At 47.9% G+C, this 12,413-nt stretch overlaps 1 protein-coding gene across 4 annotated transcripts in view; it reads right to left on the reverse strand.

Annotated features, from left to right (window-relative positions):
* Sgms1 (sphingomyelin synthase 1) overlaps positions 1–3,618 on the reverse strand; it is a 257,314-nt gene extending 253,696 nt beyond the window's left edge. For 2 of the 4 annotated variants that reach the window (XM_029537483.1, XM_029537494.1), the window contains exon 1: positions 2,164–2,415. The gene's annotated coding sequence lies outside the window, so the exon portion shown is untranslated. Of the gene's footprint in view, positions 1–1,459; positions 1,530–2,163; positions 2,416–3,477 lie in introns of those variants that run through there. The other 2 variants (XM_029537492.1, XM_029537493.1) reach the window with 2 other exon arrangements.
* Positions 3,619–12,413: the final 8,795 nt, after the last annotated feature.

Raw genomic sequence — 12,413 nt, forward strand, 5'->3', positions numbered from 1 at the left:
ACACAGACATTGTTGTGCATTCTTTATTCTAAAATTGTTCAGGAAAGAATCCCGCTGACAGACATAAAAAATGAGAAATTCTAGTAATTCTAGTGCTCTTCTGTTATGAAAAACTTTTTAAATATGAATAAGCATTTACTGAGCTACATACAGGTCAGGCATGCAAGACACTAGAGTTCTCCGAGTGAGAAGTTTTAAACAATGTGTGCCTTTAATAACTTAATATGTTGAATTAGTAGGGTGGCTTTTTTTTTTTAAGTGCCCTGGTATGTGAAGTAGTTCAATGTCAGTGACAAGTGGCAAAAACGTATTTATCTTACTAACAATAAAAACTTTGGTCTCTGAAGCAGAAACAGAAAGGGGTTCTCTGTGCAGTGACTACCTGACTTGAACGGTAGTGGGGGCCATCTCCTGCTACCCAGCAAGTCTGTGATAAAGACCTTAAAATGTGCTCCGTAGTTTAAGAGGAGCATCATGGAAACCCAAAGGACCAGGGCATCCAGAAGGAAACAGGAAGTGAAACAAGGAAAGAAGACTTGGTGCACATAAGAAGGCCACTCTCGGAGGTTTCCCCAAAGTTAGGCACCGCCAGCTGCGGGCACAGGCTCTGCAGCTTGCTTGCTGGCTTGCTTGGCCAAGGCAAGGCTTCAGAGCTGGAAACGGGCCACCTGCTGAATCACCAAACATCCCTGGGCTTCCCTTTAAAAAAAAAAAAAAAAAAAAAAAACTGACCACATCAGCACCCAACCCCAGCTGGCTTCTTCCTTGGACACCTAACACTCTGACCAATGAAACGCCTGGACATCCTTTCCCCTGCCTCCGACCCAAACTGCCTCCCTAATGGAAGGCAACTTCCACCAGGATCAGACCTCATCAATCTCACTCTTTTCTGCTCCCTCGGCCCCCACCCCTGCTGATGTTCAGCCCCTAGTGCCAGAAGGCAAGGCATAGGAGTTGACAGACAGCACACCAAGACAGGCATTCACGACTTCCACAACCAGGTAGCCAACTAGACCCCCCCCCCCCCAATCTGAAGAAGGTAAATTCCAGGAAAGCTATGACAGAAGGCAGGCCTCAGAACACTGAAAATAAACTTCCCGTCAGAAACCAGCCTTATGTCTTTATGTGTGTAGCGCTGAACTCGGTCCTGTCTGAAGGTGAAATAAAACATCCGAGAAGCACCTGCCCGGATTCTCTCAGCTCCCCAGGTCCACAGCATCCTCCACCCCGACTGTTACACACGGCAGTCAAAAAGGATCAAGCGTTATCCAGAATCCGTTAGATGGACCAGGACACCCGGGCCACCGGAGGAAGACAGTCGGAGTGTGGGTTAAGATCCGGGCAGAGGCAGCGCTGCTACCACTGATGTGCCCTTGACAAGTCGCCTACGATCACTCAGACCCCTCATTCTCTGGACGAACCGCGTCCAGAGCTACGCAGATGCCCCTGCAGGCCTTACCCTTTAACACCCCCACGCGGTGAGGACACGCGGGGTCTCAGAACAGTCGCGAGCCAGGGGCTGTTACACCGCCTGGGAAGGAAGGGGCTCGCTCCTCCGGGAAGGGGGGGTCCCACCTGTTAAGCCGTTGGGGGTCATCGAGGGGCCGTGCTGAAGGGAATCCCAAAGCCGTGGACTCTTGGCCCGCTGCGATCAGGCCAGGAGGTACCAACTGTCACTCTGCCGCCCAGGGTTGTGGGGGTGGGGCTGCGATTTTGGGGGTCCACCCCTAAGCACTACGGGACCTCTGACTGGCTTCCACCTGGAAAGGTCCTCAGTCCCGGGTTCTCAGGCCCCGCTACGGTCCGCTCGCCCCAATGTGACACCAGGCAGCCTTCCAGCCCGCACGCAGCACCTCGGAAAGGTGCCCACGGACACCTCCGCCTTCCTCCCCGCCCAAGTTGGCGGGGGAGCCCCGCCGGCGGCCCGCCCCCTCGGAGCCGGGATCGCGGCCGCCAGAGCGCTCCCCCGCGCCCACCCCCCACGAGCGGCCGCGGGGGACCGCACGCCAGGTACGCGCGACACCGCGCGGTAGGCGCTCACGCCCCCTCGCCCGGGCTGCCCGCCCGCCGTCAACCGAGGTCAGGCCTGGCCCGAGAGACTCGGGTCAGATCCAGCCGCTCGCGACCCAGAGGCCGGCCCTCCACCCCCGCCCCGCGACTCACTTGCACGCGAGTCGTGGCAGCCGCCGGAATTCTTTCCACGCGCCGAGCCCCACGCCGCGGAACGAAACCGGGGCAGGGCGGCGTGCGGGCTCTGCACCCGATCCCGCTCTCCCGTCGGCGTGCCAGGTTCCCGGGACGAGCAGCCCGCCCGAAGCGGCCCTCCCTGATCCCGTCCAGCCGGCAGCCCGCCGCTGCTCCGGCCGCCGCCGAGCTGGCGAGAAGGCTTCTGACTTGGAACCTCGGGCTGCCGAGCATGCCCAGTCCGCGGCGGAGCCGGGTCGGCTTCCCGCGCGACGCCAGTCCGTTCCTCCGGGTGTTCCCGGCGGCCGGGGGGGCGGGGACCGCGGACGCTCGACCGGGGACCCAGCTGAGTCCCGCAGGACAGCCTGCCGTGGGGTGTGCTGGGGGTGGGAACTGGGGGTGGGGGGTCCTTTCCGTTTTTAGAAACGGGAACTGGAGATGCGGTCCCTTTCGCCCCCACCACCCCCCCAACAACGAGAAGAGAAAGGGCCCAGGTGGTGGGTTTCATCCTCCCGGATCAGAAGCCCAATTAGGAGTCAGCCCGAGAGTTGTGCTGCGAAAGGCGGCTAGAAGGCTGGGGACACAAACTCAGCCTTGGAGAAACTACCTTCGGGGACAGCTGTGGGCGAACTACACTGGCACTTTCTTCCCCACCAAGCCCAAGAGCTGCGACACTTGTGACTCCCTCATGATTGATCATTTAAAATGGATAGACCTCAAACTCTTAGGGACATTTTTCCGAAGCTCTAATCCATAAGACTACCATCATCCCCCGAAAAATCAGAGGTCTGCCGGTTTCCTAAATCGCGCAGCCCCAGGCAGCGCGAAGGCCCAGGAGTTCTCGGGAAGAACCGGGGGGGGGGGGGCCCGAGTCCGTCCGGGCCCCACCTCCCGCCGCCGCTCGGAGCTGCGGCGAAAACCTGGAGAGCGCCGCACCAGGGCCGGAGCACTGCGCATGCCCAATGGCCCCACGGGGTGCGGGTCGCCAGCAGATCTCCAGCTCGGGCAGTGGAACCCGGTCCCAGGACGGTGATCGCGAAGCAGAGACAGCAGCCTCCCGTGGCTCCGGCCTTCTAGACCGACCGCTGGTACCACCGTGGCATGGGTCGCCCGGGACGCGCTACCTGCAGGGTCTGGTCTGGGGGCGGGGAGGGGGGAAACGACACGTGACTGTCCGCGGAGCTCGGGGGCAGCCATCTTCAGCTCTCCCGGGCCGCAGGCGAAGAAGGGTCCGGGATCCGGGCAGACTCTAATCCAGTCGCCTCCCCACCAGGCCCAGGCCCCCGCCCTCACCTGCAGTCCGCCGGTCTACAGCGAGGGTACGGCGACGCCGGCGACACCGGGAAGACCGGCTGTCTCCGGAGCCAGAATCTAAAGGCTAAGAATTGGAGAGCTGCTCTCCTGGAGCTGATGGCTTCTGCTTTTCCCCAGGGGCGGAAGTTGGGGAGAGGAGTTCCCGTTCCTAAGGCGCCGGCATCGCTCCTCCTGCCGCTTCCCTGTTCTGACCCATTCCCGGCGACGGAGGATGAAGGTGGCGAAAGATGTTTGGACAGCCGTCGCTCCCCTCCGTGCTTTTCTCCTGCTGCTGGTTAGCTTGGATGGTGATGGTGTCACCTGGGGTCCTGGAATCTCTGGGCCCGCATCCTCGTTACCGGAGAATTCGTTAGAACGGCACATTCACGACCACACCTAAACCTACGGAATCAGAAACGCCACTAGTGGGGTCCTCCCTGAAATCTGGTTAACCAGCTCCCAAGGTGAATCTGATGGCCCGTTTCCCTAATCTGTAGAGACCCCTTTTCGTGTATGGCGCAGAAAACTTAGCGTCGTCTGCTCCTGTGCGAGCTCTTAAAGGTCTTGTCCTCTCCTCCACCTCTGGCCTCTTCACCTTAGGACACTATGCTATCCCACTTCTCGGGGAGATAAGAAAGGGTGGCTTGACACATACTGCTTTTAAGAGACTACCGACTACCAGCTCTATTTGAGTGTCAACCAAGAGCAAGGGAGTGGCTGAGATTATAGTAGCCCCGCTGGTTATTTTCATCAGTTGGCACTTAGGAGGAAAAATATATAAATAAAAGGAGGCTTGCTGTCTTGCGAAGTAAGTACTGGACAGCCGCTGGCTGTTGGCAGTGTTACTTTGATTTGCTGTAACCAAGGTCAAAGCTAGTGAGCTGCTGCAGGGCAGGTCAAGGAATCCAGACTTTAAAATTCTCCCTCCCCACCCCACACACACACTCGTTACAAGTGTGTCCCAGGCATTATACAGGGTTAGTTTAGTTTTTCTCCCCCCACCCCCACCCCTGTATCTTTGAAATGTTTTATAGGAAAACGAAAACCAGATTTTTTCTATGCAAGTTTTAGGAGTATTCATGATACCTGAAAAGGGCAGAGTATACAAGTATTTTATACTCCAAATTTCACTCCAGTTTCAGAAAGTAGTTCTTAGAGAAAGCACACATAAATATCCATAACAGAGCTTTAAGTAATATATAGGGATGGTGATCTAAAGCGAAATCCCCACCTTGAAAGTAATGTGATTGGTGTGGTCATAAGAGATGCTTCAGAGTTGACATACTTTTAAATTAAGTTTAGTTGTAGTCTTTACAAAAAAAAAAAATTAATCAAGATAAAATGTTCCTTTTCTAGTCCACTAAACCGTGAAGAACCTTAAGAGCAGGCTGGAGAGGTAGCTCAGCAGTTAAGAGTTCTTGCTGGGTTTTTGGTTGGTTGGTTGGTTTTATTCGAGACAGGGTTTCTCTGTGTAGCCCTGGCTGTCCTGGAACTCACTCTGTAGACCAGGCTGGCCTCGAACTCAGAAATCCGCCTGCCTCTGCCTCCCAAGTGCTGGGACTAAAGGTGTGCGCCACCACGCCCAGCTGAGTTCTTACTGTTCTTGAAGAGAACCCTAGTTCAATCCCCAGCACCCCACTTTGCCATTGACAACCCTCTGAAACTCTACTTCTAAGGGATCCGATGCCTTCTCTGGCTGCAGAGAACACCAGGCATGCAAGAGTTACACATATATGCAAACAGGCACAGCATCATATATATAAGTAATAAATGACTTTAAGAAGAGAATCTTAACACTATTTCTTACCAAATCATAAGCAACATTCATTAAAAACGTTTAGGTTTCTCGAGTACGTGGACTAGTATGGATAATGTTGTTGAAACAGTTAAATAAAAATGAATCCCCTCCAAGTCAGTGTCTACCATGCTAAAATAATACCAAGGAACACGTACTGAGACATACACTTCACTCGCCAAAGTGACTACTTCAAGTGGGTCATATCTAAAGATTAATAATCCAAGGGAAAAACACACTTTTATCCCAATGACCTGTAAGTGGCAACCACCATTTACTAGAATGTAGTCAAAGCTCGAACTGTGCTCTAAGGTCAAGGGGCTTCAGTGGGTAGCCAGGGAAATGTGGCTCTGTGGAAGAATCCTGAGCCGCACAGCCTGAAGCCACACAGGCTTCACGGCCTCCTTGGCCTTTTAACTACATCTGGTCAACCTACAACCTGAGTTGAAAGCCAGTGCTGTGAGTGGGGACCCAGCTGCCCGTAACAAGACTCCTTTCAAATGTTTGCCCTAAGGAATAGATCTGTGAAGAATCTACACTGAGTTCATTCCTGTTCCTCTGCCTGAGACTCCTGGCTTCACTAATTGTTTGGTTTCCATTGATCAACAAAAACTGGAGTTGTTTGACCGTCCTTGGGTAGATGAGGGGTGCAGCCCAATTTCTCCTTGTGTACAAAACATCTTTCCCTACATTTTTTTTTAAATTCCATATGATGGATATGTACTATCTCTGACTCTTGGGATATGTAACACATGAGTTGGCACCAAACAGCACTTAGTAAATAGTTGCTGAATCATTACTTATTATTTTCTGTTTTTATCTGTGCTGCAGTTAGGTATAAGAAAGATAAATACAAACAATGGAAATGTCTTTGTTATCTCTTTCTAAACAGCAAATTTTCAACCTCATGTAGATTTTAAGGGGATTTTTCAAATTAGACATTAACTACTGACATCCCCCCATGGGCTCATAGGTTTGAATTAATTGGTCCTCAGTGGAACTGTTTGTGAAGAAATAGGAGCTGCGACCCTTTTGTAAGAAGTGTGTCACTGGATAATCTCATGCTATTTCCAGTTAGCAATGCCCCCCTTCCTCTCTCCAAATCAGTAAGTTTCAGCTACTGCCCCAGCACCATGACTGACTGACTGCCGCCATGTTCTTCCCATTATGTTCATGGACTCCAGCCCTAAAGTTGTAAGCCTCCCATTAAATGCTTTCTTTTATAAGCCGCCTTGGCCATGGCAATGGAAAATTTCATGTCATGGCAAACAGAAAACTAAGACATTTCATTAACAAGGGTCAGATGAATAGATGGTACAGTGCATACGATAGCCCTAACAAAACCACCACTTAAGTCCTGGCTTTTCCAGTAATCAGTATGGAACTCCAGGCAAGTTTCATTCTTGCCTCTTAAAATGAGAATGCTGTAATGCAACCCCTCCTTTGTTTCCCATGGTTATCATGAAAATTAATTAGATACTTAATATAAATATGTGTCTATAAATTTTATAGACAATTAGAAGTGAGCATAATAAAAAGCATGGTATATTGTTCAACTTATCATGAATATCTTATTTAGTGTTCTGCTTTCTTCTAGGTCAAGCACTAGAGCAGTCCCAGAAGTAGACAAAATAAGGGGCACATACTATCTCCGACTAGTATTTGTAAGTGAAGCCCAGAAAGCCGCAGTGCTAAAGGAAGGAAGGGTGACATAGTGTGATCACCTGAATTTTATAGTTCCAAAACAACTTCAGATCTAGGCCATGCTGCAGTGAGGGCTGTAGCAGTTGAGGGCTGGCACTTTCTCTACACTTCCCGTAGAAGAGATTGAAGGAGCATATCAAATTTCTTCCACCGGGTCTCATACAGTGTAAAGGGTAGGATACACTCTCTCCCTTCGTTAGACGCCTTGAATAATAAGTAGCAACAACCCCGGAGTAATTTGATAGAATCGCCGCTAAATCCTGTGCACTCCAGACTAGACTGGGGCCTCTCAGCCTTGTGGACATTTGGACCAGATGACATTCTGCTGTAAGGAGCTGTCCTTGTCCATCCCAGGACCTTTAGCAGCATCCGTGGCCTCAATCAACTAGTTGCTGATAATAGCCTTGCTCACTGTAATACAGCCAAAAAGATGTCCAGATATTGCTACCTGTCCTTTGAGAAGCTGGGGGGATTTAACCCACATAGAAAACTACTATTTTGACAGTGAGCAAAAATGGAAGAAGTGAATCAAAAGAAGCTGGAGTCTGAACTTGGTCATCACTCTTGTCTGGAGCCACCCAGCCCCTATCTGCTGTCCGCACTGCATCTGCTCATCCAATGATCATCAAGCTGTACCAGATAAAGCACAAGCCCAAGTAGTATGTGTGTCCCAGAAGTAGAATGCTCCAGTTCTCCACTGAAGTCCCCCACGTCATCCTCATCCCAATATCTACCCTCAATCAAAGTTCTTAGATACCACACGCTTCATAGTTACACTAACATTTTATTACTTATTTGAAAGTCAAATAAAATTCAGTGTCTTGTATTTTTAACTGCTTGATCTGGAATCCCTACGGACATAAAGTTTTATCACCATCCTAAATTGCAGCCCCATGAACTCATAGCTTGACCTCATTAAAAAGTTAATGCAGAGGTTGAGCTAAGTACGGTAGCACTCCTCTATAATCTCAGCATCTGGGGGTGTGGGGTAGTCTTGGATCCATAAAAGGATCACTCCTCCCAAAAGATATTGCAAACACTTTTTTTTTTTTTTTTAAGAAGTCGAGGCTAAGGAGTGCTGGATGGCTGTTCTTCTAGAGGACCCAGGTTCCATCCCAGCATCCAGTGACAGCTCACAGCCATTTGTAATCCCAGCTCCAGAGTAGATGATACTCTCTTATAGTATCTGTGAATACCGGGCATTCTTGTGTTGCACTGACATACATGCAGGCAAAACATCCCTGCACATACTAAAATAATATTTTTAAAAGAAATGCAGGTAGAATAACAAATTTTAAGGATGATAAGTGTCCTTTAGAAAATATTTATACTCCTTATGAAAGTGACAGAAAACAATCCAGTCGAAGTCTGACTGTTTGGGCTTACCCAGTGTACCTTGTGTTGAGAACACTTAACACTACCACATAGCTAGGCAAGCTCATAAGCTAAAGCCGGTGCTGGGAGGCGAACTCAGAGGTCTAGAAGAGTACGCTCCTACTGAACTACATCTGCAGTCTGCTGAACACGTCATGAAGTGCTGAATAATAAAGAGTCAAAATTGTGCACGTACACTTTCATATACCCTGTCTGGCTCTCTTCCACATAGCTTCACCTGTAGAATCTTTGACTAGGAACTTGAGGAAAAATATTCCTCATACCAAAAATGAGAAAGATAACATATTTTTTTAAAAAAAGATGAGCCGGGCATGGTGGCACACGCCTTTAATCCCAGCACTCGGGAGGCAGAGGCAGGCGGATTTCTGAGTTCGAGGTCAGCCTGGTCTACAAAGTGAGTTCCAGGACAGCCAGAGCTATACAGAGAAACCCTGTCTCAAAAAAAACAAACAAAAACAAAAACAAAAAGATGTTTTAGAGACTGGTGAGATGGCTTAGAGGTTAAGAGCTCTTGCTGAGGGCCTGGGTTCAATTCCCAGCATCAGCATGCAGGCTCCAGTTCCAAGAGATTCTATGCCCTCTTCTGCCCTCCACAGGCAACAAACACGCATGCGCTGCACATGCATGCACGCAGACAAACCCTCACATACATGAAAGTCACATACATGAAAATCAGGATGTTTTCCACAAAATTAATAGACCAGATGGTGTCCATATTGTTGAAGTGCAAATTAAGCAGTGTTATTAACAATAGTTGTATTTTTCACACAGTAGGGTCTTGGGGCTAATATTCTTACAAAGTATCAGAGCATAAAATGTCTTGAGTGATTGTCTAAAACAGTAGCTCCTGTACTGTGCTACAGAGGGGGGGATACCAAGGTACAGAGGAGGGGACCAGATGGCAGATTCAGGATAAGCCCTAAGAATACTTGAAATGTATTGAATCCAGTGTCTCATATCTTCCCCCATCAACATTCAGGGACCCAGACTCACAAAAGCCTTCAGAGAGCGGGGTCAGGGAGCAATTTTATTAGGTCAAAAGCTGGGAGGCCTGTCCTTTCCCTTCCATAATTTTTTTTTCACTTCTTTGTCAGTGCCTCTAATTTTTTTTTTTAAAGTAGCTTTTAAAACAGTTTCTATTCGTTCTGCATGAGTAAGAATGAGTGTCACTCCTGCCTCCTTGCCAGCTTCTGCTACACTTGAATTTGTTGATTGAGTGTGAAGAAAGAGGCCCCCTAAGCATCAAATCCGGAAACTATGACAGCACCTCCTGGAAGGATGCTGTGCTGGGTAACACAGCTCTGGAGTGATGGGGATGGACTCAGGGAGGAACCCTAGCCTTTCACAGGATCTGGGACCAGCAAAAGGGAGAGAAGGGATTTCTATCTCCTTCCTTGCCTCATTTCTGTGGCTTTGATTTGGGGGTTTTTTGGTTGTTGGAGTTTGTTCATTTGTTTGTTTGGGGTTATTTTGGGTTTTTTGTTTGTTTTGCTTTTGTTTTTCTTTTGGGTGCAGTTGGTTTGTTTTGTTTGTTTGTGATATGATCTCATTTAGCCCAGACTGACCTCCAAGTCAGAGATGACCTTGACTCCCGGATCCTCCGCCCTCACCTACTTATGCTGAGGTTACAGGCATTTCCTACCACCATATCCGGTTCATTTGCCTGATTCCAGTCCCTTATGGAGCCTTCTGTCTGGTGGTAAAACAGATTTTAGTCAGAAAAGCATTTCAGTGAATATCTACCCGCCCCTGGGGATCCTGATTTACGTGATCCAAAGCAGGACCCAGGCATCAATAAATTTTTTGAAGGTTCCATAGATAGTTCAAGCAGACAGTCTGGGCTGGGTTCATGTGTTGAAATTTAATACACACTGTGAGATATTAACAAGGTGGAATTTAATCTAACTATATTTACAGGAGGGCCTCTGAGGTGTGAGAGATTTGTAGCCACTGGGTATCACTGAGGCACCAATGCCCTCCAAATATTTGTTTCATTCCAAAGCTTTTAAACATTCCCTTCAGAAAAAATTCATTACTTATTTTATGTGCATTAGTGTTTTGCCTGCATGCATGTATGTAGCCACTGGGGATCACTGAGGTGGGCCACACAAATTGTGACCTCAGGAACTTAAGTAGAGCACTATAGAGTATTGTGATTTTATCTTACAAGTCCCTGAGGTGTGGTGACATCGTCAGATTCGCTGTGGCTGTTGCCAGCTTCTGCTTACACCCTAACTGGTCTTGGGCTTTTGCTACAACTTCATTTATCCAGATCTTTCATGATTCTTGAGTTGGCTGCTTCTTCATTTCAAGTATGTAGGACAGATAGACAAACCCGGGAACCCACTGACTATTGAACCTTGGTTTCCAAGTTTCCTGGAAAGTCCCTGTCTTTCTTTCACCTTTCATAATCTTCAAGTATTTTTGTTTGTTTGTCAGTTTTCTGATAGATAGATAGATAGATAGATAGATAGATAGATAGATAGATAGATAGATAGATAGATAGATAGATACAGATCTCAAAAAATCTTCCCACTATTTTGCCACATAGACGAGTTGATTCATAAAATTGTTTTTAGGTAGCTTGTTTGGTTTCACGGTTTCTAACTGTAGTTCTTTTAGCTAGGAATTTTCTAGTTAATTCATTATGCAAAAGGTGCAAGGTTTAATCTTTGCTTATTAGTACTTTAAATTAATCTTTCATCTTTCCCTTATGGTACTTATTCCATGGCTCCTAGATATATTATTTCTTTCTCCAATATGTATATATTCATAATGTCTGGGGCTTTTAATTGTGCTCAACATGAACAGGAGAGAAAGCCTACTTCTACCGTTTCCTAAAGGTAAAGGTCACATTAGAAGTTTTAAAAGACCTTCTGGAAACTGGAAAGATGGCTTAGCAATTAAGAATGTTTACTGCTCCTGCAGAAGACAAGGGATCAGCTCTTAACACTCACATGAGTGCGAGTGGCTCATGATGGCTCACGACCACCTGTACCTCCAGTTCTGGGGGATCCAACGCTCTCTCCATGTGCTCAGGCTCACGAATGCACGTGCTACACACACACATACTCACATGTGACACATAAAATAACATAAATGATTGTTTCAAAGACATTCCAAAGAAACAAGGAAAAGGAAAGATTAGGGAAAAAGAAAAAAAAAAAATATTGCCAGCCGGGCCTGCTGGAACACACCTGTAACCCCAGCATTCGGGAAGAAGAGGCAGGAAGACTGGGAGTTTAAAACTAATATGAGGTTTTGTTTTGTTTTTGTTTTTCCCCAACAAAACAAACATAGATACATAGGTGGTCCAGACAAGGGAAGACTGTGGTGGGGGCACTGTCTCATCTCTCATGTTCCTCTCACTCTCTTATTCAGCATCTGCATGGAGCTGGGGTCTACCTGTTACCCTAGTAGAGACACAAGGAAGAACAGTTTTCCTGGGCCATTGCTCTTCGATTAATGGGTGCCAGTGACTTCCAGGTGATATTTGTTTCATTCCAAAGCTTTTAAACATTTCCATCAGAAAAAGAAATGCATTGTTTATTTTATGTGCATTCGTGTTTTGTCTGCATGTATGTCTGTGGGAGGGGTTTGGATCCTAGAGTTACAGACAGCTGGGAGCCGCTGTGTGGGTGCTGGGAATTGAACTCTGATCCTCTAGAGGAGCAGCCAGTGCTCTTAACCACTGAGCTACCTCTCCAGCCCCAGGAGAAAAAAAAGAAAAAACTTCCCTCCTGAAAGCACCTCACCAATAGACTTGCTCCTCTACTCTCTCCAGCACTTTGCACTTCCAGGGATAAGCAACATTAAGCAAGACCTGGCTCGTGTTACAATTTGAGTAGGACTTTAATGGTGGTTTAAGTTGCTTCTCCAGTTACTGATCATTGTGGTTTAGCCAGGGTTTGAGTATGCCTCCTGCAATTTCAAGGCAATTCCTATCAATCAGGTACTGGTAAGTTATATCCTGAGTCACTCCCAAGGGCCCATTTATAAATGAGTGGCAGGACACCCAAATTGTTGCTAATGGGAAGTCAGT

This window comes from Mus pahari, chromosome 1 (assembly GCF_900095145.1).
Source record: "Mus pahari chromosome 1, PAHARI_EIJ_v1.1, whole genome shotgun sequence".
NCBI classification, from domain to species: Eukaryota; Metazoa; Chordata; class Mammalia; order Rodentia; family Muridae; genus Mus; species Mus pahari.